Raw genomic sequence first — 23855 nt, forward strand, 5'->3', positions numbered from 1 at the left:
CCGGAAACGAGGATTTCTCTCAGGGGCTGACATGGACCTTTGGGTACTTCTGGAGTCTCCCCAGGGGAGTCAGGCCTCGTCTCCAGTGGGGGCATGCACTTGCGCTTTCCTTCCAGGCTGTAGCAGCAATGTCACGCTTCCCGTCGCGTGGATCAAAGGATCTGTGGTTTTCCCTCGAGGCTTTCCCTCGAGGCTTTCCCACAGGGCTGTCCCACGTGCCACCGTGGTGTGAGTCGATCCTCGGCGTGAAAGATGAGCCAGTGCAGGGCAAAGAGCTTCCTCTGGAATGGACTGAGACATCTGGGGGACTTTTGGAATGGTGGTAGGACCATGGAGTTCCTCTCGCCTTTCCTGTTGAGAGTGCCTCCACTTGAGATGCGACGGGAACGCCGGGAATTCTTTCCCGTTGAAAGCAGGGAAAGGATCCCTCATCTCGAGCTACGACGGGGAAACGGGGCTCCTCTGGATGTGGCCGGGACCATCGTGCTTCCTCTCGAGTGGAGACGGGTATGGCGGTGAACTTCTTGAGTTGCAGCAAGGGTGTGAAAGACCCTTTCGAAGTTCCAGAGGTTAGGTGTCATTAGTCTCCAGACGCCTCATCGGAAATAGGCTTCATCTAGCCTGGAAGGGAGAACTTCCTGGATTTACTCGAGTTGCGGCAGGTGTTCTCGAGTTACGACGGGGACGGCAGGGACCCGCCCTGGTGGCCTCAGGAGAGGCCAGTCCCCATGCGAATTGCTAGGGGGCCTCTCGGGATTCCTCTCCCGTCGATACCGGGGCCAAAAACCTTGTGTGGAGTCAGGGCCGGAACCGAGGATTCCTCTCAGGGGCTGACATGGATCTTTGGGTACTTCTGGAGTCTCCCCAGGGGAGTCAGGCCTCGTCTCGAATGGGGGCATGCACGTGTGCTTTCCTTCCAGGCTGTAGCAGCAATGTCACGCTTCCCGTCGCGTGGATCAAAGGATCTGTGGTTTCCCCTCGAGGCTATCCCTCGACGCTTTCCCACAGGGCTGTCCCACGTGCCACCGTGCTGTGAGTCGATCCTTGGCGTGAAAGATGAGCCAGTGCAGGGCAAAGAGGTTCCTATGGAATGGACTGAGACATTTGTGGGACTCTTGGAATGGAGGTACGACCATGGAGTTCCTCTCGCCTTTCCTGTTGAGAGTGCCTCCTCTAGAAATGCGACGGGAACGCTGGGAATTCTTTCCCGTTGAAAGCAGGGAAAGGATCCCTCATCTCGAGCTACGAGGGGGAAACGGGGATCCTCTGGATTTGGCCAGGCCCATCGTGCTTCCTCTCAAGTGGAGACGGGTATGGCGGTGAACTTCTTGAGTCGCAGCAAGGGTGTGAAAGACCCTTTCGAAGTTCCAGAGGTTAGGTGTCATTAGTCTCCAGACGCCTCATCGGAAATAGGCCTCATCTCGCCTGGAAGGGAGAACTTCCTGGATTTTCTCGAGTTGCGGCAGGTGCTCTCGAGTTACGACGGGGACCTCAGGGACCCGCCCTGGTGGCCTCAGGAGAGGCCAGTCCCCATGCGAGTTGCTACGGGGCCTCTCGGGATTCCTCTCCCGTCGATACCGGGGCCAAAAACCTTGTGTGGATTCAGGGCCGGAACCGAGGATTCCTCTCAGGGGCTGATATGGATCTTTGGGTACTTCTGGAGTCTCCCCAGGGGAGTCAGGCCTCGTCTCGAGTGGGGGCATGCACGTGCGCTTTCCTTCCAGGCTGTAGCAGCAATGTCACGCTTCCCGTCGCGTGGATCAAAGGATCTGTGGTTTTCCCTCGAGGCTTTCCCTCGAGGCTTTCCCACAGGGCTGTCCCACGTGCCACCGTGTTGGAAGTCGATCCTCGGTGTGCAAGATGAGCCAGTGCAAGGCAAAGAGGTTCCTCTGGAATGGACTGAGACATCTGGGGGACTCTTGGAATGGTGGTACGACCATGGAGTTCCTCTCGCCTTTCCTGTTGAGAGTGCCTCCTCTTGAGATGCGACGGGAACGCCGGGAATTCTTTCCCGTTGAAAGCAGGGAAAGGATCCCTCATCTCGAGCTACGAGGGGGAAATGGGGCTCCTCTGGATGTGGGCGGGACCATCGTGCTTCCTCTCGAGTGGAGACGGGTATGGCGGTGAACTTCTTGAGTCGCAGCAAGGGTGTGAAAGACCCTTTCGAAGTTCCAGAGGTTAGGTGTCATTAGTCTTCAGATGCCTCATCGGAAATAGGCCTCATCTCGCCTGAAAGGGAGAACTTCCTGGATTTTCTCGAGTTGCGGCAGGTGTTCTCCAGTTACGACGGGGACCTCAGGGACCCGCCCTGGTGGCCTCAGGAGAGGCCGGTCCCCATGCGAGTTGCTAGGGGGCCTCTCGGGATTCCTCTGCCATCGATACCGGGGCCAAAAACCTTGTGTGGAATCAGGGCCGGAAACGAGGATTCCTCTCAGGGGCTGACATGGATCTTTGAGTACTTCTGGAGTCTCCCCAGGGGAGTCAGGCCTCGTCTCGAGTGGGGGCATGCACTTGCGCTTTCCTTCCAGGCTGTAGCAGCAATGTCACGCTTCCCGTGGCGTGGATCAAAGGATCTGTGGTTTTCCCTCGAGGCTTTCCCTCGAGGCTTTCCCACAGGGCTGTCCCACGTGCCACCGTGGTGTGAGTCGATCCTCGGCGTGAAAGATGAGCCAGTGCAGGGCAAAGAGGTTCCTATGGAATGGACTGAGACATTTGTGGGACTCTTGGAATGGAGGTACGACCATGGAGTTCCTCTCGCCTTTCCTGTTGAGAGTGCCTCCTCTTGAAATGCGACGGGAACGCTGGGAATTCTTTCCCGTTGAAAGCAGGGAAAGGATCCCTCATCTCGAGCTACGAGGGGGAAACGGGGATCCTCTGGATGTGGCCGGGCCCATCGTGCTTCCTCTCAAGTGGAGACGGGTATGGCGGTGAACTTCTTGAGTCGCAGCAAGGGTGTGAAAGACCCTTTCGAAGTTCCAGAGGTTAGGTGTCATTAGTCTCCAGACGCCTCATCGGAAATAGGCCTCATCTCGCCTGGAAGGGAGAACTTCCTGGATTTTCTCGAGTTGCGGCAGGTGCTCTCGAGTTACGACGGGGACCTCAGGGACCCGCCCTGGTGGCCTCAGGAGAGGCCAGTCCCCATGCGAGTTGCTACGGGGCCTCTCGGGATTCCTCTCCCGTCGATACCGGGGCCAAAAACCTTGTGTGGATTCAGGGCCGGAACCGAGGATTCCTCTCAGGGGCTGATATGGATCTTTGGGTACTTCTGGAGTCTCCCCAGGGGAGTCAGGCCTCGTCTCGAGTGGGGGCATGCACGTGCGCTTTCCTTCCAGGCTGTAGCAGCAATGTCACGCTTCCCGTCGCGTGGATCAAAGGATCTGTGGTTTTCCCTCGAGGCTTTCCCTCGAGGCTTTCCCACAGGGCTGTCCCACGTGCCACCGTGTTGGAAGTCGATCCTCGGTGTGCAAGATGAGCCAGTGCAAGGCAAAGAGTTTCCTCTGGAATGGACTGAGACATCTGGGGGACTCTTGGAATGGTGGTACGACCATGGAGTTCCTCTCGCCTTTCCTGTTGAGAGTGCCTCCTCTTGAGATGCGACGGGAACGCCGGGAATTCTTTCCCGTTGAAAGCAGGGAAAGGATCCCTCATCTCGAGCTACGAGGGGGAAACGGGGCTCCTCTGGATGTGGGCGGGACCATCGTGCTTCCTCTCGAGTGGAGACGGGTATGGCGGTGAACTTCTTGAGTCGCAGCAAGGGTGTGAAAGACCCTTTCGAAGTTCCAGAGGTTAGGTGTCATTAGTCTTCAGATGCCTCATCGGAAATAGGCCTCATCTCGCCTGAAAGGGAGAACTTCCTGGATTTTCTCGAGTTGCGGCAGGTGTTCTCCAGTTACGACGGGGACCTCAGGGACCCGCCCTGGTGGCCTCAGGAGAGGCCAGTCCCCATGCGAGTTGCTAGGGGGCCTCTCGGGATTCCTCTGCCATCGATACCGCGGCCAAAAACCTTGTGTGGAATCAGGGCCGGAAACGAGGATTCCTCTCAGGGGCTGACATGGATCTTTGAGTACTTCTGGAGTCTCCCCAGGGGAGTCAGGCCTCGTCTCGAGTGGGGGCATGCACTTGCACTTTCCTTCCAGGCTGTAGCAGCAATGTCACGCTTCCCGTGACCTGGATCAAAGGATCTGTGGTTTTCCCTCGAGGCTTTCCCTCGAGGCTTTCCCACAGGGCTGTCCCACGTGCCACCGTGGTGTGAGTCGATCCTCGGCGTGAAAGATGAGCCAGTGCAGGGCAAAGAGGTTCCTCTGGAATGGACTGAGACATCTGGGGGACTCTTGGAATGGTGGTACGACCATGGAGTTCCTCTCGCCTTTCCTGTTGAGAGTGCCTCCTCTTGAGATGCGACGGGAACGCAGGGAATTCTTTCCCGTTGAAAGCAGGGAAAGGATCCCTCATCTCGAGCTCCGAGGGGGAAACGGGGCTCCTCTGGATGTGGGCGGGACCATCGTGCTTCCTCTCGAGTGGAGACGGGTATGGCGGTGAACTTCTTGAGTTGCAGCAAGGGTGTGAAAGACCCTTTCGAAGTTCCAGAGGTTAGGTGTCATTAGTCTCCAGACTCCTCATCGGAAATAGGCCTCATCTAGCCTGGAAGGGAGAACTTCCTGGATTTACTCGAGTTGCGGCAGGTGTTCTCGAGTTACGACGGGGACGGCAGGGACCCGCCCTGGTGGCCTCAGGAGAGGCCAGTCCCCATGCGAGTTGCTAGGGGGCCTCTCGGGATTCCTCTCCCGTCGATACCGGGGCCAAAAACCTTGTGTGGAGTCAGGGCCGGAACCGAGGATTCCTCTCAGGTGCTGACATGGATCTTTGGGTACTTCTGGAGTCTCCCCAGGGGAGTCAGGCCTCGTCTCGAGTGGGGGCATGCACGTGCGCTTTCCTTCCAGGCTGTAGCAGCAATGTCACGCTTCCCGTCGCGTGGATATAATGATCTGTGGTTTTCCCTCGAGGCTTTCCCTCGAGGCTTTCCCACAGGGCTGTCTCACGTGCCACCGTGGTGTGAGTCGATCCTCGGCGTGATAGATGAGCCAGTGCAGGGCAAAGAGGTTCCTCTGGAATGGACTGAGATATCTGGGGGACTCTTGGAATGGTGGTACGACCATGGAGTTCCTCTCGCCTTTCCTGTTGAGAGTGCCTCCTCTTGAGATGCGACGGGAACGCCGGGAATTCTTTCCCGTTGAAAGCAGGGAAAGGATCCCTCATCTCGAGCTACGAGGGGGAAACGGGGCTCCTCTGGATGTGGGCGGCACCATCGTGCTTCCTCTCCAGTGGAGACGGGTATGGCGGTGAACTTCTTGAGTTGCAGCAAGGGTGTGAAAGACCCTTTCGAAGTTCCAGAGGTTAGGTGTCATTAGTCTCCAGACGCCTCATCGGAAATAGGCCTCTTCTCGCCTGGAAGGGAGAAATTCCTGGATTTTCTCGAGTTGCGGCAGGTGTTCTCGAGTTACGATGGGGACCTCAGGGACCCGCCCTGGTGGCCTTAGGAGAGGCCAGTCCCCAGGCGAGTTGCTAGGGGGCCTCTCGGGATTCCTCTCCCGTCGATACCGAGGCCAAAAACCTTGTGTGGAATCAGGGCCGGAAACGAGGATTCCTCTCAGGGGCTGACATGGATCTTTGGGTACTTCTGGAGTCTCCCCAGGGAAGTCAGGCCTCGTCTCGAGTGGGGGCATGCACGTGCGCTTTCCTTCCAGGCTGGAGCAGCAATGTCTCGCTTCCCGTCGCGTGGATCAAAGGATCTGTGGTTTTCCCTCGAGGCTTTCCCACAGGGCTGTCCCACGTGCCACCGTGTTGGAAGTCGATCCTCGGTGTGCAAGATGAGCCAGTGCAAGGCAAAGAGGTTCCTCTGGAATGGACTGAGACATCTGGGGGACTCTTGGAATGGTGGTACGACCATGGAGTTGCTCTCGCCTTTCCTGTTGAGAGTGCCTCCTCTTGAGATGCGACGGGAACGCCGGGAATACTTTCCCGTTGAAAGCAGGGAAAGGATCCCACATCTCGAGCTACGAGGGGGAAACGGGGCTCCTCTGGATGTGGGCGGGACCATCGTGCTTCCTCTCGAGTGGAGACGGGTATGGCGGTGAACTTCTTGAGTTGCAGCAAGGGTGTGAAAGACCCTTTCGAAGTTCCAGAGGTTAGGTGTCATTAGTCTCCAGACGCCTCATCGGAAATAGGCCTCATCTCGCCTGGAAGGGAGAACTTCCTGGATTTTCTCGAGTTGCGGCAGGTGTTCTCGAGTTACGACGGGGACCTCTGGAACCCGCCCTGGTGGCCTCAGGAGAGGCCAGTCCCCATGCGAGTTGCTACGGGGCCTCTCGGGATTCCTCTCCCGTCGATACCGGGGCCAAAAACCTTGTGTGGAGTCAGGGCCGGAACCGAGGATTCCTCTCAGGGGCTGACATGGATCTTTGGGTACTTTTGGAGTCTCCCCAGGAGAGTCAGGCCTCGTCTCGAGTGGGGGCATGGACGTGCGCTTTCCTTCCAGGCTGTAGCAGCAATGTCACGCTTCCCGTCGCGTGGATAAAAGGATCTGCGGGTTTCCCTCGAGGCTTTCCCTCGAAGCTTTCCCACAGGGCTGTCCCACGTGCCACCGTGGTGTGAGTCGATCCTCGGCGTGATAGATGAGCCAGTGCAGGGCAAAGAGGTTCCTCTGGAATGGACTGAGACATCTGCGGGACTCTTGGAATGGTGGTACGACCATGGAGTTCCTCTCGCCTTTCCTGTTGAGAGTGCCTCCTCTTGAGATGCGACGGGAACGCCGGGAATTCTTTCCCGTTGAAAGCAGGGAAAGGATCCCTCATCTCGAGCTACGAGGGGGAAACGGGGCTCCTCTGGATGTGGGCGGGACCATCGTGCTTCCTCTCGAGTGGAGACGGGTATGGCGGTGAACTTCTTGAGTCGCAGCAAGGGTGTGAAAGACCCTTTCGAAGTTCCAGAGGTTAGGTGTCATTAGTCTTCAGACGCCTCATCGGAAATAGGCCTCATCTCGCCTGAAAGGGAGAACTTCCTGGATTTTCTCGAGTTGCGGCAGGTGTTCTCGAGTTACGACGGGGACCTCAGGGACCCGCCCTGGTGGCCTCAGGAGAGGCCAGTCCCCATGCGAGTTGCTAGGGGGCCTCTCGGGATTCCTCTGCCGTCGATACCGGGGCCAAAATCCTTGTGTGGAATCAGGGCCGGAAACGAGGATTCCTCTAAGGGGCTGACATGGATCTTTGGGTAATTCTGGAGTCTCCCCAGGGGAGTCAGGCCTCGTCTCGAGTGGGGTCATGCACTTGCGCTTTCCTTCCAGGCTGTAGCAGCAATGTCACGCTTCCCGTGGCGTGGATCAAAGGATCTGTGGTTTTCCCTCGAGGCTTTCCCTCGAGGCTTTCCCACAGGGCTGTCCCACGTGCCACCGTGGTGTGAGTCGATCCTCGGCATGAAAGATGAGCCAGTGCAGGGCAAAGAGGTTCCTCTGGAATGGACTGAGACATCTGGGGGACTCTTGGAATGGTGGTACGACCATGGAGTTCCTCTCGCCTTTCCTGTTGAGAGTGCCTCCTCTTGAGATGCGATGGGAACGCCGGGAATTCTTTCCCGTTGAAAGCAGGGAAAGGATCCCTCATGTCGAGCTACGAGTGGGAAACGGGGATCCTCTGGATGTGAGCGGGACCATCGTGCTTCCTCTCGAGTGGAGACGGGTATGGCGGTGAACTTCTTGAGTCGCAGCAAGGGTGTGAAAGACCCTTTCGAAGTTCCAGAGGTTAGGTGTGATTACTCTCCAGACGCCTCATCGGAAATAGGCCTCATCTCGCCTGGAAGGGAGAACTTCCTGGATTTTCTCGAGTTGCGGCAGGTGTTCTCGACTTACGACGGGGACCTCAGGAACCCGCCCTGGTGGCCTGAGGAGAGGCCAGTTCCCATGCGAGTTGCTAGGGGGCCTCTCGGGATTCCTCTCCCGTCGATACCGTGGCCAAAAACCTTGTGTGGAGTCAGGGCCGGAACCGAGGATTCCTCTCAGGGGCTGACATGGATCTTTGGGTACTTCTGGAGTCTCCCCAGGGGAGTCAGGCCTCGTCTCGAGTGGGGGCATGCACGTGCGCTTTCCTTCCAGGCTGTAGCAGCAATGTCACGCTTCCCGTCGCGTGGATAAAAGGATCTGCGGTTTTCCCTCGAGGCTTTCCCTCGAGGCTTTCCCACAGGGCTGTCCCACGTGCCACCGTGGTGTGAGTCGATCCTCGGCGTGATAGATGAGCCAGTGCAGGGCAAAGAGGTTCCTCTGGAATGGACTGAGACATCTGGGGGACTCTTGGAATGGTGGTACGACCATGGAGTTCCTCTCGCCTTTCCTGTTGAGAGTGCCTCCTCTTGAGATGCGACGGGAACGACGGGAATTCTTTCCCGTTGAAAGCAGGGAAAGGATCCCTCATCTCGAGCTACGAGGGGGAAACGGGGCTCCTCTGGATGTGGGCGGGACCATCGTGCTTCCTCTCGAGTGGAGACGGGTATGGCGGTGAACTTCTTGAGTCGCAGCAAGGGTGTGAAAGACCCTTTCGAAGTTCCAGAGGTTAGGTGTCATTAGTCTTCAGACGCCTCATCGGAAATAGGCCTCATCTCGCCTGAAAGGGAGAACTTCCTGGATTTTCTCGAGTTGCGGCAGGAGTTCTCGAGTTACGACGGGGACCTCAGGAACCCGCCCTGGTGGCCTCAGGAGAGGCCAGTCCCCATGCGAGTTGCTAGGGGGCCTCTCGGGATTCCTCTCCCGTCGATACCGAGGCCAAAAACCTTGTGTGGAGTCAGGGCCGGAAACGAGGATTCCTCTCAGGGGCTGACATGGATCTTTGGGTACTTCTGGAGTCTCCCCAGGGGAGTCAGGCCTCGTCTCGAGTGGGGGCATGCACGTGCGCTTTCCTTCCAGGCTGTAGCAGCAATGTCTCGCTTCCCGTCGCGTGGATCAAAGGATCTGTGGTTTTCCCTCGAGGCTTTCCCACAGGGCTGTCCCACGTGCCACCGTGGTGTGAGTCGATCCTCGGCGTGAAAGATGAGCCAGTGCAGGGCAAAGAGGTTCCTCTGGAATGGACTGAGACATCTGGGGGACTCTTGGAATGGTGGTACGACCATGGAGTTCCTCTCGCCTTTCCTGTTGAGAGTGCCTCCTCTTGAGATGCGACGGGAACGCCGGGAATTCTTTCCCGTTGAAAGCAGGGAAAGGATCCCTCATCTCGAGCTATGAGTGGGAAACGGGGATCTTCTGGATGTGAGCGGGACCATCGTGCTTCCTCTCGAGTGGAGATGGGTATGGCAGTGAACTTCTTGAGTTGCAGCAAGGGTGTGAAAGACCCTTTCGAAGTTCCAGAGGTTAGGTGTGATTACTCTCCAGACGCCTCATCGGAAATAGGCCTCATCTCGCCTGGAAGGGAGAACTTCCTGGATTTTCTCGAGTTGCGGCAGGTGTTCTCGAGTTACGACGGGGACCTCAGGAACCCGCCCTGGTGGCTTCAGGAGAGGCCAGTTCCCATGCGAGTTGCTAGGGGGCCTCTCGGGATTCCTCTCCCGTCGATACCGGGGCCAAAAACCTTGTGTGGAGTCAGGGCCGGAACCGAGGATTCCTCTCAGGGGCTGACATGGATCTTTGGGTACTTCTGGAGTCTCCCCAGGGGAGTCAGGCCTCCTCTCGAGTGGGGGCATGCACGTGCGCTTTCCTTCCAGGCTGTAGCAGCAATGTCACGCTTCCAGTCGCGTGGATAAAAGGATCTGCGGTTTTCCCTCGAGGCTTTCCCTCGAGGCTTTCCCACAGGGCTGTCCCACGTGCCACCGTGGTGTGAGTCGATCCTCGGCGTGATAGATGAGCCAGTGCAGGGCAAAGAGGTTCCTCTGGAATGGACTGAGACATCTGGGGGACTCTTGGAATGGTGGTACGACCATGGAGTTCCTCTCGCCTTTCCTGTTGAGAGTGCCTCCTCTTGAGATGCGACGGGAACGCCGGGAATTCTTTCCCGTTGAAAGCAGGGAAAGGATCCCTCATCTCGAGCTACGAGGGGGAAACGGGGCTCCTCTGGATATGGGCGGGACCATCGTGCTTCCTCTCGAGTGGAGATGGGTATGGCGGTGAACTTCTTGAGTCGCAGCAAGGGTGTGAAAGACCCTTTCGAAGTTCCAGAGGTTAGGTGTCATTAGTCTTCAGACGCCTCATCGGAAATAGGCCTCATCTCGCCTGCAAGGGAGAACTTCCTGGATTTTCTCGAGTTGCGGCAGGAGTTCTCGAGTTACGACGGGGACCTCAGGGACCCGCCCTGGTGGCCTCAGGAGAGGCCAGTCCCCATGCGAGTTGCTAGGGGGCCTCTCGGGATTCCTCTCCAGTCGATACCGAGGCCAAAAACCTTGTGTGGAGTCAGGGCCGGAAACGAGGATTCCTCTCAGGGGCTGACATGGATCTTTGGGTACTTCTGGAGTCTCCCCAGGGGAGTCAGGCCTCGTCTCGAGTGGGGGCATGCACGTGCGCTTTCCTTCCAGGCTGTAGCAGCAATGTCTCGCTTCCCGTCGCGTGGATCAAAGGATCTGTGGTTTTCCCTCGAGGCTTTCCCACAGGGCTGTCCCACGTGCCACCGTGGTGTGAGTCGATCCTCGGCGTGAAAGATGAGCCAGTGCAGGGCAAAGAGGTTCCTCTGGAATGGACTGAGACATTTGGGGGACTCTTGGAATGGTGGTACGACCATGGAGTTCCTCTCGCCTTTCCTGTTGAGAGTGCCTCCTCTTGAGATGCGACGGGAACGCCGGGAATTCTTTCCCGTTGAAAGCAGGGAAAGGATCCCTCATGTCGAGCTACGAGTGGGAAACGGGGATCCTCTGGATGTGAGCGGGACCATCGTGCTTCCTCTCGAGTGGAGACGGGTATGGCGGTGAACTTCTTGAGTTGCAGCAAGGGTGTGAAAGACCCTTTCGAAGTTCCAGAGGTTAGGTGTCATTAGTCTCCAGCTGCCTCATCGGAAATAGGCCTCATCTCGCCTGGAAGGGAGAACTTCCTGTATTTTCTCGAGTTGCGGCAGGTGTTCTCGAGTTACGACGAGGACCTCAGGGACCCGCACTGGTGGCCTCAGGAGGAGCCAGTCCCCATGCGAGTTGCTAGGGCGCCTCTCGGGATTCCTCTCCCGTTGATACTGGGACCAAAAACCTTGTGTGGAGTCAGTGCCAGAACCGAGGATTCCTCTCAGGGGCTGACATGGAACTTTGGGTACTTCTGGAGTCTCCCCAGGGGAGTCAGGCCTCGTCTCGAGTGGGGGCATGCACGTGCGCTTTCCTTCCAGGCTGTAGCAGCAATATCACGCTTCCCGTCGCGTGGATCAAAGGATCTGTGGTTTTCCCTCGAGGATTTCCCTCGAGGCTTTCCCACAGGGATGTCCCACGTGCCACCGTGGTGTGAGTCGATCCTCGGCGTAAAAGATGAGCCAGTGCAGGGCAAAGAGCTTCCTCTGGAATGGACTGAGACATCTGGGGGACTCTTGGAATGGTGGTACGACCATGGAGTTCCTCTCGCCTTTCCTGTTGAGAGTGCCTCCTCTTGAGATGCGACGGGAACGCCGGGAATTCTTTCCCGTTGAAAGCAGGGAAAGGATCCCTCATCTCGAGCTACGAGGGGGAAACGGGGCTCCTCTGGATGTGGGCGGGACCATCGTGCTTCCTCTCGAGTGGAGATGGGTATGGCGGTGAACTTCTTGAGTCGCAGCAAGGGTGTGAAAGACCCTTTCGAAGTTCCAGAGGTTAGGTGTCATTAGTCTTCAGACGCCTCATCGGAAATAGGCCTCATCTCGCCTGCAAGGGAGAACTTCCTGGATTTTCTCGAGTTGCGGCAGGAGTTCTCGAGTTACGACGGGGACCTCAGGGACCCGCCCTGGTGGCCTCAGGAGAGGCCAGTCCCCATGCGAGTTGCTAGGGGGCCTCTCGGGATTCCTCTCCAGTCGATACCGAGGCCAAAAACCTTGTGTGGAGTCAGGGCCGGAAACGAGGATTCCTCTCAGGGGCTGACATGGATCTTTGGGTACTTCTGGAGTCTCCCCAGGGGAGTCAGGCCTCGTCTCGAGTGGGGGCATGCACGTGCGCTTTCCTTCCAGGCTGTAGCAGCAATGTCTCGCTTCCCGTCGCGTGGATCAAAGGATCTGTGGTTTTCCCTCGAGGCTTTCCCACAGGGCTGTCCCACGTGCCACCGTGGTGTGAGTCGATCCTCGGCGTGAAAGATGAGCCAGTGCAGGGCAAAGAGGTTCCTCTGGAATGGACTGAGACATTTGGGGGACTCTTGGAATGGTGGTACGACCATGGAGTTCCTCTCGCCTTTCCTGTTGAGAGTGCCTCCTCTTGAGATGCGACGGGAACGCCGGGAATTCTTTCCCGTTGAAAGCAGGGAAAGGATCCCTCATGTCGAGCTACGAGTGGGAAACGGGGATCCTCTGGATGTGAGCGGGACCATCGTGCTTCCTCTCGAGTGGAGACGGGTATGGCGGTGAACTTCTTGAGTTGCAGCAAGGGTGTGAAAGACCCTTTCGAAGTTCCAGAGGTTAGGTGTCATTAGTCTCCAGCTGCCTCATCGGAAATAGGCCTCATCTCGCCTGGAAGGGAGAACTTCCTGTATTTTCTCGAGTTGCGGCAGGTGTTCTCGAGTTACGACGAGGACCTCAGGGACCCGCACTGGTGGCCTCAGGAGGAGCCAGTCCCCATGCGAGTTGCTAGGGCGCCTCTCGGGATTCCTCTCCCGTTGATACTGGGACCAAAAACCTTGTGTGGAGTCAGTGCCAGAACCGAGGATTCCTCTCAGGGGCTGACATGGAACTTTGGGTACTTCTGGAGTCTCCCCAGGGGAGTCAGGCCTCGTCTCGAGTGGGGGCATGCACGTGCGCTTTCCTTCCAGGCTGTAGCAGCAATATCACGCTTCCCGTCGCGTGGATCAAAGGATCTGTGGTTTTCCCTCGAGGATTTCCCTCGAGGCTTTCCCACAGGGATGTCCCACGTGCCACCGTGGTGTGAGTCGATCCTCGGCGTAAAAGATGAGCCAGTGCAGGGCAAAGAGCTTCCTCTGGAATGGACTGAGACATCTGGGGGACTCTTGGAATGGTGGTACGACCATGGTGTTCCTCTCGCCTTTCCTGTTGAGAGTGCCTCCTCTTGAGATGAGACGGGAACGCCGGGAATTCTTTCCCGTTGAAAGCAGGGAAAGGATCCCTCATCTCGAGCTTCGAGGGGGAAACGGGGCTCCTCTGGATGTGGGCGGGACCATCGTGCTTCCTCTCGAGTGGAGATGGGTATGGCGGTGAACTTCCTGAGTTGCAGCAAGGGTGTGAAAGACCCTTTCGAAGTTCCAGAGGTTAGGTGTCATTAGTCTCCAGACGCCTCATCGGAAATAGGCCTCATCTCGCCTGGAAGGGAGAACTTCCTGGATTTTCTCGAGTTGCAGCAGGTGTTCTCGAGTTACGACGGGGACCTCAGGGACCCGCCCTGGTGGCCTCAGGAGAGGCCAGTCCCCATGCGAGTTGCTAGGGGGCCTCTCGGGATTCCTCTCCCGTCGATACCGGGGCCAAAAACATTGTGTGGAGTCAGGGCCGGAACAGAGGATTCCTCTCAGGGGCTGACATGGAACTTTGGGTACTTCTGGAGTCTCCCCAGGGGAGTCAGGCCTCGTCTCGAGTGGGGGCATGCACGTGCGCTTTCCTTCCAGGCTGTAGCAGCAATGTCACGCTTCCCGTCGCGTGGATCAAAGGATCTGTGGTTTTCCCTCGAGGCTTTCCCTCGAGGCTTTCCCACAGGGCTGTCCCACGTGCCACCGTGGTGTGAGTCGATCCTCGGCGTGAAAGATGAGCCAGTGCAGGGCAAAGAGTTTCCTCTGGAATGGACTGAGACATCTGGGGAACTCTTGGAATGGTGGTACGACCATGGAGTTCCTCTCGCCTTTCCTGTTGAGAGTGCCTCCTCTTGAGATGCGACGGGAACGCCGGGAATTCTTTCCCGTTGAAAGCAGGGAAAGGATCCCTCATCTCGAGCTACGAGGGGGAAACGGGGCTCCTCTGGATGTGGGCGGGACCATCGTGCTTCCTCTCGAGTGGAGACGGGTATGGCGGTGAACTTCTTGAGTTGCAGCAAGGGTGTGAAAAACCCTTTCGAAGTTCCAGAGGTTAGGTGTCATTAGTCTCCAGACGCCTCATCGGAAATAGGCCTCATCTCGCCTGGAAGGGAGAACTTCCTGGATTTTCTCGAGTTGCGGCAGGTGTTCTCGAGTTACGACGGGGACCTCAGGGACCCGCCCTGGTGGCCTCAGGAGAGGCCAGTCCCCATGCGAGTTGGTAGGTGGCCTCTCGGAATTCCTCTCCCGTCGATACCGGGGCCAAAAACCTTGTGTGGAGTCAGGGCCGGAACCGAGGATTCCGCTCAGGGGTGACATGGATCTTTGGGTACTTCTGGATTCTCCCCAGGGGAGTCAGGCCTCGTTTCGAGTGGGGGCATACAAGTGCGCTTTCCTTCCAGGCTGTAGCAGCAATGTCACGCTTCCCGACGCGTGGATCAAAGGATCTGTGGTTTTCCCTCGAGGATTTCCCTCGAGGCTTTCCCACAGGGCTGTCCCACGTGCCACCGTGGTGTGAGTCGATCCTCAGCGTGAAAGATGAGCCAGTGCAGGGCAAAGAGCTTCCTCTGGAATGGACTGAGACATCTGGGGGACTCTTGGAATGGTGGTACAACCATGGAGTTCCTCTCGACTTTCCTGTTGAGAGTGCCTCCTCTTGAGATGAGACGGGAACGCAGGGAATTCTTTCCCGTTGAAAGCAGGGAAAGGATCCCTCATCTCGAGCTACGAGGGGGAAACGGGGCTCCTCTGGATGTGGGCGGGAGCATCGTGCTCCCTCTCGAGTGGAGACGGGTATGGCGGTGAACTTCTTGAGTTGCAGCAAGGGTGTGAAAGACCCTTTCGAAGTTCCAGAGGTTAGGTGTCATTAGTCTCCAGACGCCTCATAGGAAATAGGCCTCATCTCGCCTGGAATGGAGAACTTCCTGGATTTTCTCGAGTTGCGGCAGGTGTTCTCGAGTTACGACGAGGACCTCAGGGACCCGCACTGGTGGCCTCAGGAGGAGCCAGTCCCCAGGCGAGTTGCTAGGGGGCCTCTCGGGATTCCTCTCCCGTTGATACCGGGGCCAAAAACCTTGTGTGGAGTCAGTGCCAGAACCGAGGATTCCTCTCAGGGGCTGACATGGAACTTTGGGTACTTCTGGAGTCTCCCCAGGGGAGTCAGGCCTCGTCTCGAGGGGGGCATACACGTGCGCTTTCCTTCCAGGCTGTAGCAGCAATGTCACGCTTCCCGTCGCGTGGATCAAAGGATCTGTGGTTTTCCCTCGAGGATTTCCCTCGAGGCTTTCCCACAGGGCTGTCCCACGTGCCACCGTGGTGTGAGTCGATCCTCGGCGTGAAAGATGAGCCAGTGCAGGGCAAAGAGCTTCCTCTGGAATGGACTGAGACATCTGGGGGACTCTTGGAATGGTGGTACGACCATGGAGTTCCTCTCGCCTTTCCTGTTGAGAGTGCCTCCGCTTGAGATGAGACGGGAACGCCGGGAATTCTTTCCCGTTGAAAGCAGGGAAAGGATCCCTCATCTCGAGCTTCGAGGGGGAAACGGGGCTCCTCTGAATGTGGGCGGGACCATCGTGCTTCCTCTCGAGTGGAGATGGGTATGGCGGTGAACTTCCTGAGTTGCAGCAAGGGTGTGAAAGACCCTTTCGAAGTTCCAGAGGTTAGGTGTCATTAGTCTCCAGACGCCTCATCGGAAATAGGCCTCATCTCGCCTGGAAGGGAGAACTTCCTGGATTTTCTCGAGTTGCAGCAGGTGTTCTCGAGTTACGACGGGGACCTCAGGGACCCGCCCTGGTGGCCTCAGGAGAGGCCAGTCCCCATGCGAGTTGCTAGGGGGCCTCTCGGGATTCCTCTCCCGTCGATACCGGGGCCAAAAACATTGTGTGGAGTCAGGGCCGGAACAGAGGATTCCTCTCAGGGGCTGACATGGAACTTTGGGTACTTGTGGAGTCTCCCCAGGGGAGTCAGGCCTCGTCTCGAGTGGGGGCATGCACGTGCGCTTTCCTTCCAGGCTGTAGCAGCAATGTCACGCTTCCCGTCGCGTGGATCAAAGGATCTGTGGTTTTCCCTCGAGGCTTTCCCTCGAGGCTTTCCCACAGGGTTGTCCCACGTGCCACCGTGGTGTGAGTCGATCCTCGGCGTGAAAAATGAGCCAGTGCAGGGCAAAGAGTTTCCTCTGGAATGGACTGAGACATCTGGGGAACTCTTGGAATGGTGGTACGACCATGGAGTTCCTCTCGCCTTTCCTGTTGAGAGTGCCTCCTCTTGAGATGCGACGGGAACGCCGGGAATTCTTTCCCGTTGAAAGCAGGGAAAGGATCCCTCATCTCGAGCTACGAGGGGGAAACGGGGCTCCTCTGGATGTGGGCGGGACCATCGTGCTTCCTCTCGAGTGGAGACGGGTATGGCGGTGAACTTCTTGAGTTGCAGCAAGGGTGTGAAAGACCCTTTCGAAGTTCCAGAGGTTAGGTGTCATTAGTCTCCAGACGCCTCATCGGAAATAGGCCTCATCTCGCCTGGAAGGGAGAACTTCCTGGATTTTCTCGAGTTGCGGCAGGTGTTCTCGAGTTACGACGGGGACCTCAGGGACCCGCCCTGGTGGCCTCAGGAGAGGCCAGTCCCCATGCGAGTTGGTAGGGGGCCTCTCGGGATTCCTCTCCCGTCGATACCGGGGCCAAAAACCTTGTGTGGAGTCAGGGCCGGAACCGAGGATTCCGCTCAGGGGTGACATGGATCTTTGGGTACTTCTGGATTCTCCCCAGGGGAGTCAGGCCTCGTCTCGAGTGGGGGCATACACGTGCGCTTTCCTTCCAGGCTGTAGCAGCAATGTCACGCTTCCCGTCGCGTGGATCAAAGGATCTGTGGTTTTCCCTCGAGGCTTTCCCTCGAGGCTTTCCCACAGGGCTGTCCCACGTGCCACCGTGGTGTGAGTCGATCCTCGGCGTGAAAGATGAGCCAGTGCAGGGCAAAGAGTTTCCTCTGGAATGGACTGAGACATCTGGGGAACTCTTGGAATGGTGGTACGACCATGGAGTTCCTCTCGCCTTTCCTGTTGAGAGTGCCTCCTCTTGAGATGCGACGGGAACGCCGGGAATTCTTTCCCGTTGAAAGCAGGGAAAGGATCCCTCATCTCGAGCTACGAGGGGGAAACGGGGCTCCTCTGGATGTGGGCGGGACCATCGTGCTTCCTCTCGAGTGGAGACGGGTATGGCGGTGAACTTCTTGAGTTGCAGCAAGGGTGTGAAAAACCCTTTCGAAGTTCCAGAGGTTAGGTGTCATTAGTCTCCAGACGCCTCATCGGAAATAGGCCTCATCTCGCCTGGAAGGGAGAACTTCCTGGATTTTCTCGAGTTGCGGCAGGTGTTCTCGAGTTACGACGGGGACCTCAGGGACCCGCCCTGGTGGCCTCAGGAGAGGCCAGTCCCCATGCGAGTTGGTAGGTGGCCTCTCGGGATTCCTCTCCCGTCGATACCGGGGCCAAAAACCTTGTGTGGAGTCAGGGCCGGAACCGAGGATTCCGCTCAGGGGTGACATGGATCTTTGGGTACTTCTGGATTCTCCCCAGGGGAGTCAGGCCTCGTTTCGAGTGGGGGCATACAAGTGCGCTTTCCTTCCAGGCTGTAGCAGCAATGTCACGCTTCCCGACGCGTGGATCAAAGGATCTGTGGTTTTCCCTCGAGGATTTCCCTCGAGGCTTTCCCACAGGGCTGTCCCACGTGCCACCGTGGTGTGAGTCGATCCTCAGCGTGAAAGATGAGCCAGTGCAGGGCAAAGAGCTTCCTCTGGAATGGACTGAGACATCTGGGGGACTCTTGGAATGGTGGTACAACCATGGAGTTCCTCTCGACTTTCCTGTTGAGAGTGCCTCCTCTTGAGATGAGACGGGAACGCAGGGAATTCTTTCCCGTTGAAAGCAGGGAAAGGATCCCTCATCTCGAGCTACGAGGGGGAAACGGGGCTCCTCTGGATGTGGGCGGGAGCATCGTGCTCCCTCTCGAGTGGAGACGGGTATGGCGGTGAACTTCTTGAGTTGCAGCAAGGGTGTGAAAGACCCTTTCGAAGTTCCAGAGGTTAGGTGTCATTAGTCTCCAGACGCCTCATAGGAAATAGGCCTCATCTCGCCTGGAATGGAGAACTTCCTGGATTTTCTCGAGTTGCGGCAGGTGTTCTCGAGTTACGACGAGGACCTCAGGGACCCGCACTGGTGGCCTCAGGAGGAGCCAGTCCCCAGGCGAGTTGCTAGGGGGCCTCTCGGGATTCCTCTCCCGTTGATACCGGGGCCAAAAACCTTGTGTGGAGTCAGTGCCAGAACCGAGGATTCCTCTCAGGGGCTGACATGGAACTTTGGGTACTTCTGGAGTCTCCCCAGGGGAGTCAGGCCTCGTCTCGAGGGGGGCATACACGTGCGCTTTCCTTCCAGGCTGTAGCAGCAATGTCACGCTTCCCGTCGCGTGGATCAAAGGATCTGTGGTTTTCCCTCGAGGATTTCCCTCGAGGCTTTCCCACAGGGCTGTCCCACGTGCCACCGTGGTGTGAGTCGATCCTCGGCGTGAAAGATGAGCCAGTGCAGGGCAAAGAGCTTCCTCTGGAATGGACTGAGACATCTGGGGGACTCTTGGAATGGTGGTACGACCATGGAGTTCCTCTCGCCTTTCCTGTTGAGAGTGCCTCCGCTTGAGATGAGACGGGAACGCCGGGAATTCTTTCCCGTTGAAAGCAGGGAAAGGATCCCTCATCTCGAGCTTCGAGGGGGAAACGGGGCTCCTCTGAATGTGGGCGGGACCATCGTGCTTCCTCTCGAGTGGAGATGGGTATGGCGGTGAACTTCCTGAGTTGCAGCAAGGGTGTGAAAGACCCTTTCGAAGTTCCAGAGGTTAGGTGTCATTAGTCTCCAGACGCCTCATCGGAAATAGGCCTCATCTCGCCTGGAAGGGAGAACTTCCTGGATTTTCTCGAGTTGCAGCAGGTGTTCTCGAGTTACGACGGGGACCTCAGGGACCCGCCCTGGTGGCCTCAGGAGAGGCCAGTCCCCATGCGAGTTGCTAGGGGGCCTCTCGGGATTCCTCTCCCGTCGATACCGGGGCCAAAAACATTGTGTGGAGTCAGGGCCGGAACAGAGGATTCCTCTCAGGGGCTGACATGGAACTTTGGGTACTTGTGGAGTCTCCCCAGGGGAGTCAGGCCTCGTCTCGAGTGGGGGCATGCACGTGCGCTTTCCTTCCAGGCTGTAGCAGCAATGTCACGCTTCCCGTCGCGTGGATCAAAGGATCTGTGGTTTTCCCTCGAGGCTTTCCCTCGAGGCTTTCCCACAGGGTTGTCCCACGTGCCACCGTGGTGTGAGTCGATCCTCGGCGTGAAAAATGAGCCAGTGCAGGGCAAAGAGTTTCCTCTGGAATGGACTGAGACATCTGGGGAACTCTTGGAATGGTGGTACGACCATGGAGTTCCTCTCGCCTTTCCTGTTGAGAGTGCCTCCTCTTGAGATGCGACGGGAACGCCGGGAATTCTTTCCCGTTGAAAGCAGGGAAAGGATCCCTCATCTCGAGCTACGAGGGGGAAACGGGGCTCCTCTGGATGTGGGCGGGACCATCGTGCTTCCTCTCGAGTGGAGACGGGTATGGCGGTGAACTTCTTGAGTTGCAGCAAGGGTGTGAAAGACCCTTTCGAAGTTCCAGAGGTTAGGTGTCATTAGTCTCCAGACGCCTCATCGGAAATAGGCCTCATCTCGCCTGGAAGGGAGAACTTCCTGGATTTTCTCGAGTTGCGGCAGGTGTTCTCGAGTTACGACGGGGACCTCAGGGACCCGCCCTGGTGGCCTCAGGAGAGGCCAGTCCCCATGCGAGTTGGTAGGGGGCCTCTCGGGATTCCTCTCCCGTCGATACCGGGGCCAAAAACCTTGTGTGGAGTCAGGGCCGGAACCGAGGATTCCGCTCAGGGGTGACATGGATCTTTGGGTACTTCTGGATTCTCCCCAGGGGAGTCAGGCCTCGTCTCGAGTGGGGGCATACACGTGCGCTTTCCTTCCAGGCTGTAGCAGCAATGTCACGCTTCCCGACGAGTGGATCAAAGGATCTGTGGTTTTCCCTCGAGGATTTCCCTCGAGGCTTTCCCACAGGGCTGTCCCACGTGCCACCGTGGTGTGAGTCGATCCTCAGCGTGAAAGATGAGCCAGTGCAGGGCAAAGAGCTTCCTCTGGAATGGACTGAGACATCTGGGGGACTCTTGGAATGGTGGTACAACCATGGAGTTCCTCTCGACTTTCCTGTTGAGAGTGCCTCCTCTTGAGATGAGACGGGAACGCAGGGAATTCTTTCCCGTTGAAAGCAGGGAAAGGATCCCTCATCTCGAGCTACGAGGGGGAAACGGGGCTCCTCTGGATGTGGGCGGGAGCATCGTGCTTCCTCTCGAGTGGAGACGGGTATGGCGGTGAACTTCTTGAGTTGCAGCAAGGGTGTGAAAGACCCTTTCGAAGTTCCAGAGGTTAGGTGTCATTAGTCTCCAGACGCCTCATAGGAAATAGGCCTCATCTCGCCTGGAATGGAGAACTTCCTGGATTTTCTCGAGTTGCGGCAGGTGTTCTCGAGTTACGACGAGGACCTCAGGGACCCGCACTGGTGGCCTCAGGAGGAGCCAGTCCCCAGGCGAGTTGCTAGGGGGCCTCTCGGGATTCCTCTCCCGTTGATACCGGGGCCAAAAACCTTGTGTGGAGTCAGTGCCAGAACCGAGGATTCCTCTCAGGGGCTGACATGGAACTTTGGGTACTTCTGGAGTCTCCCCAGGGGAGTCAGGCCTCGTCTCGAGGGGGGCATACACGTGCGCTTTCCTTCCAGGCTGTAGCAGCAATGTCACGCTTCCCGTCGCGTGGATCAAAGGATCTGTGGTTTTCCCTCGAGGCTTTCCCACAGGGCTGTCCCACGTGCCACCGTGGTGTGAGTCGATCCTCAGCGTGAAAGATGAGCCAGTGCAGGGCAAAGAGGTTCCTCTGGAATGGACTGAGACATCTGGGGGACTCTTGGAATGGTGGTACAACCATGGAGTTCCTCTCGCCTTTCCTGTTGAGAGTGCCTCCTCTTGAGATGCGACGGGAACGCCGGGAATTCTTTCCCGTTGAAAGCAGGGAAAGGATCCCTCATCTCGAGCTACGAGGGGGAAACGGGGCTCCTCTGGATGTGGGCGGGACCATCGTGCTTCCTCTCGAGTGGAGACGGGTATGGCGGTGAACTTCTTGAGTTGCAGCAAGGGTGTGAAAGACCCTTTCGAAGTTCCAGAGGTTAGTTGTCATTAGTCTCCAGACGCCTCATCGGAAATAGGCCTCATCTCGCCTGGAAGGGAGAACTTCCTGGATTTTCTCGAGTTGCGGCAGGTGTTCTTGAGTTACGGCGGGGACCTCAGGGACCCGACCTGGTGGCCTCAGGAGAGGCCAGTCCCCATGCGAGTTGCTAGGGGGCCTCTCGGGATTCCTCTCCCGTCGATACCGGGGCCAAAAACCTTGTGTGGAGTCAGGGCCGGAACCGAGGATTCCTCTCAGGGGTGACATGGATCTTTGGGTACTTCTGGATTCTCCCCAGGGGAGTCAGGCCTCGTCTCGAGTTGGGGCATACACGTGCGCTTTCCTTCCACGCTGTAGCAGCAATGTCACGCTTCCCGTCGCGTGGATCAAAGGATCTGTGGTTTTCCCTCGAGCTTTCCCTCGAGGCTTTCCCACAGGGATGTCCCACGTGCCACCGTGGTGTGAGTCGATCCTCGGCGTGAAAGATGAGCCAGTGCAGGGCAAAGAGGTTCCTCTGGAATGGACTGAGACATCTGGGGGACTCTTGGAATGGTGGTACGACCATGGAGTTCCTCTCGCCTTTCCTGTTGAGAGTGCCTCCTCTTGAGATGAGACGGGAACGCCGGGAATTCTTTCCCGTTGAAAGCAGGGAAAGGATCCCTCATCTCGAGCTTCGAGGTGGAAACGGGGCTCCTCTGGATGTGGGCGGGACCATCGTGCTTCCTCTCGAGTGGAGACGGGTATGGCGGTGAACTTCTTGAGTTGCAGCAAGGGTGTGAAAGACCCTTTCGAAGTTCCAGAGGTTAGGTGTCATTAGTCTCCAGACGCCTCATCGGAAATAGGCCTCATCTCCCCTGGAAGGGAGAACTTCCTGGATTTTCTCGAGTTGCGGAAGGTGTTCTCGAGTTACGACGAGGAACTCAGGGACCCGCACTGGTGGCCTCAGGAGGAGCCAGTCCCCATGCGAGTTGCTAGGGGGCCTCTCGGGATTCCTCTCCCGTTGATACCGGGGCCAAAAACCTTGTTTGGAGTCAGTGCCAGAACCGAGGATTCCTCTCAGGGGCTGACATGGAACTTTGGGTACTTCTGGAGTCTCCCCAGGGGAGTCAGGCCTCGTCTCGAGTGGGGGCATGCACGTGCGCTTTCCTTCCAGGCTGTAGCTGCAATGTCACGCTTCCCGTGGCCTGGATCAAAGGATCTGTGGTTTTCCCTCGAGGCTTTCCCTCGAGGCTTTCCCACAGGGCTGTCCCACGTGCCACCGTGGTGTGAGTCAATCCTCGGCGTGAAAGATGAGCCAGTGCAGGGCAAAGAGGTTCCTCTGGAATGGACTGAGACATCTGGGGGACTCTTGGAATGGTGGTACGACCATGGAGTTCCTCTCGCCTTTCCTGTTGAGAGTGCCTCCTCTTGAGATGCGACGGGAACGCCGGGAATTCTTTCCCGTTGAAAGCAGGGAAAGGATCCCTCATCTCGAGCTACGAGGGGAAACGGGGCTCCTCTGGATGTGGGCGGGACCATCGTGCTTCCTCTCGAGTGGAGACGGGTATGGCGGTGAACTTCTTGAGTTGCAGCAAGGGTGTGAAAGACCCTTTCGAAGTTCCAGAGGTTAGGTGTCATTAGTCTCCAGACGCCTCATCGGAAATAGGCCTCATCTCGCCTGCAAGGGAGAACTTCCTGGATTTTCTCGTGTTGCGGCAGGTGTTCTTGAGTTACGACGGGGACCTCAGGCACCCGCCCTGGTGGCCTCAGGAACGGCCAGTCCCCATGTGAGTTGCTAGGGGGCCTCTCTGGATTCCTCTCCCGTCGATACCGGGGCCAAAAACCTTGTGTGTAGTCAGGGCCGGAACCGAGGATTCCTCTCAGGGGCTGACATGGATCTTTGGGTACTTCTGGAGTCTCCCTAGGGGAGTCAGGCCTCGTCTCGAGTGGGGGCATGCACGTGCGCTTTCCTTCCAGGCTGTAGTAGCAATGTCGCGCTTCCCGTCACGTGGATCAAAGGATCTGTGATTTTCCCTCGAGGCTTTCCCTCGAGGCTTTCCCACAGGGCTGTCCCAGGTGCCACCGTGGTGTGAGTCGATCCTCGGCGTGAAAGATGAGCCAGTGCAGGGCAAAGAGGTTCCTCTGGAATGGACTGAGACATCTGGGGGACTCTTGGAATGGTGGTACGACCATGGAGTTCCTCTCACCTTTCCTGTTGAGAGTGCCTCCTCTTGAGATGTCACGGGAATGCCGGGAATTCTTTCCCATTGAAAGCAGGGAAAGGATCCCTCATCTCGAGCTACGAGGGGGAAAGGGGGCTCCTCTGGATGTGGGCGGGACCATCATGCTTCCTCTCGATTGGAGACGGGTATTGTGGTGAACTTCTTGTGTTGAAGCAAGGGTGTGAAAGACCCTTTCGAAATTCCAGATATTAGGTGTCATTAGTCTCCAGACGCCTCATCGGAAATAGGCCTC

This window comes from Capricornis sumatraensis, unplaced genomic scaffold (assembly GCF_032405125.1).
Source record: "Capricornis sumatraensis isolate serow.1 unplaced genomic scaffold, serow.2 scaffold3, whole genome shotgun sequence".
NCBI lineage: Eukaryota > Metazoa > Chordata > Mammalia > Artiodactyla > Bovidae > Capricornis > Capricornis sumatraensis.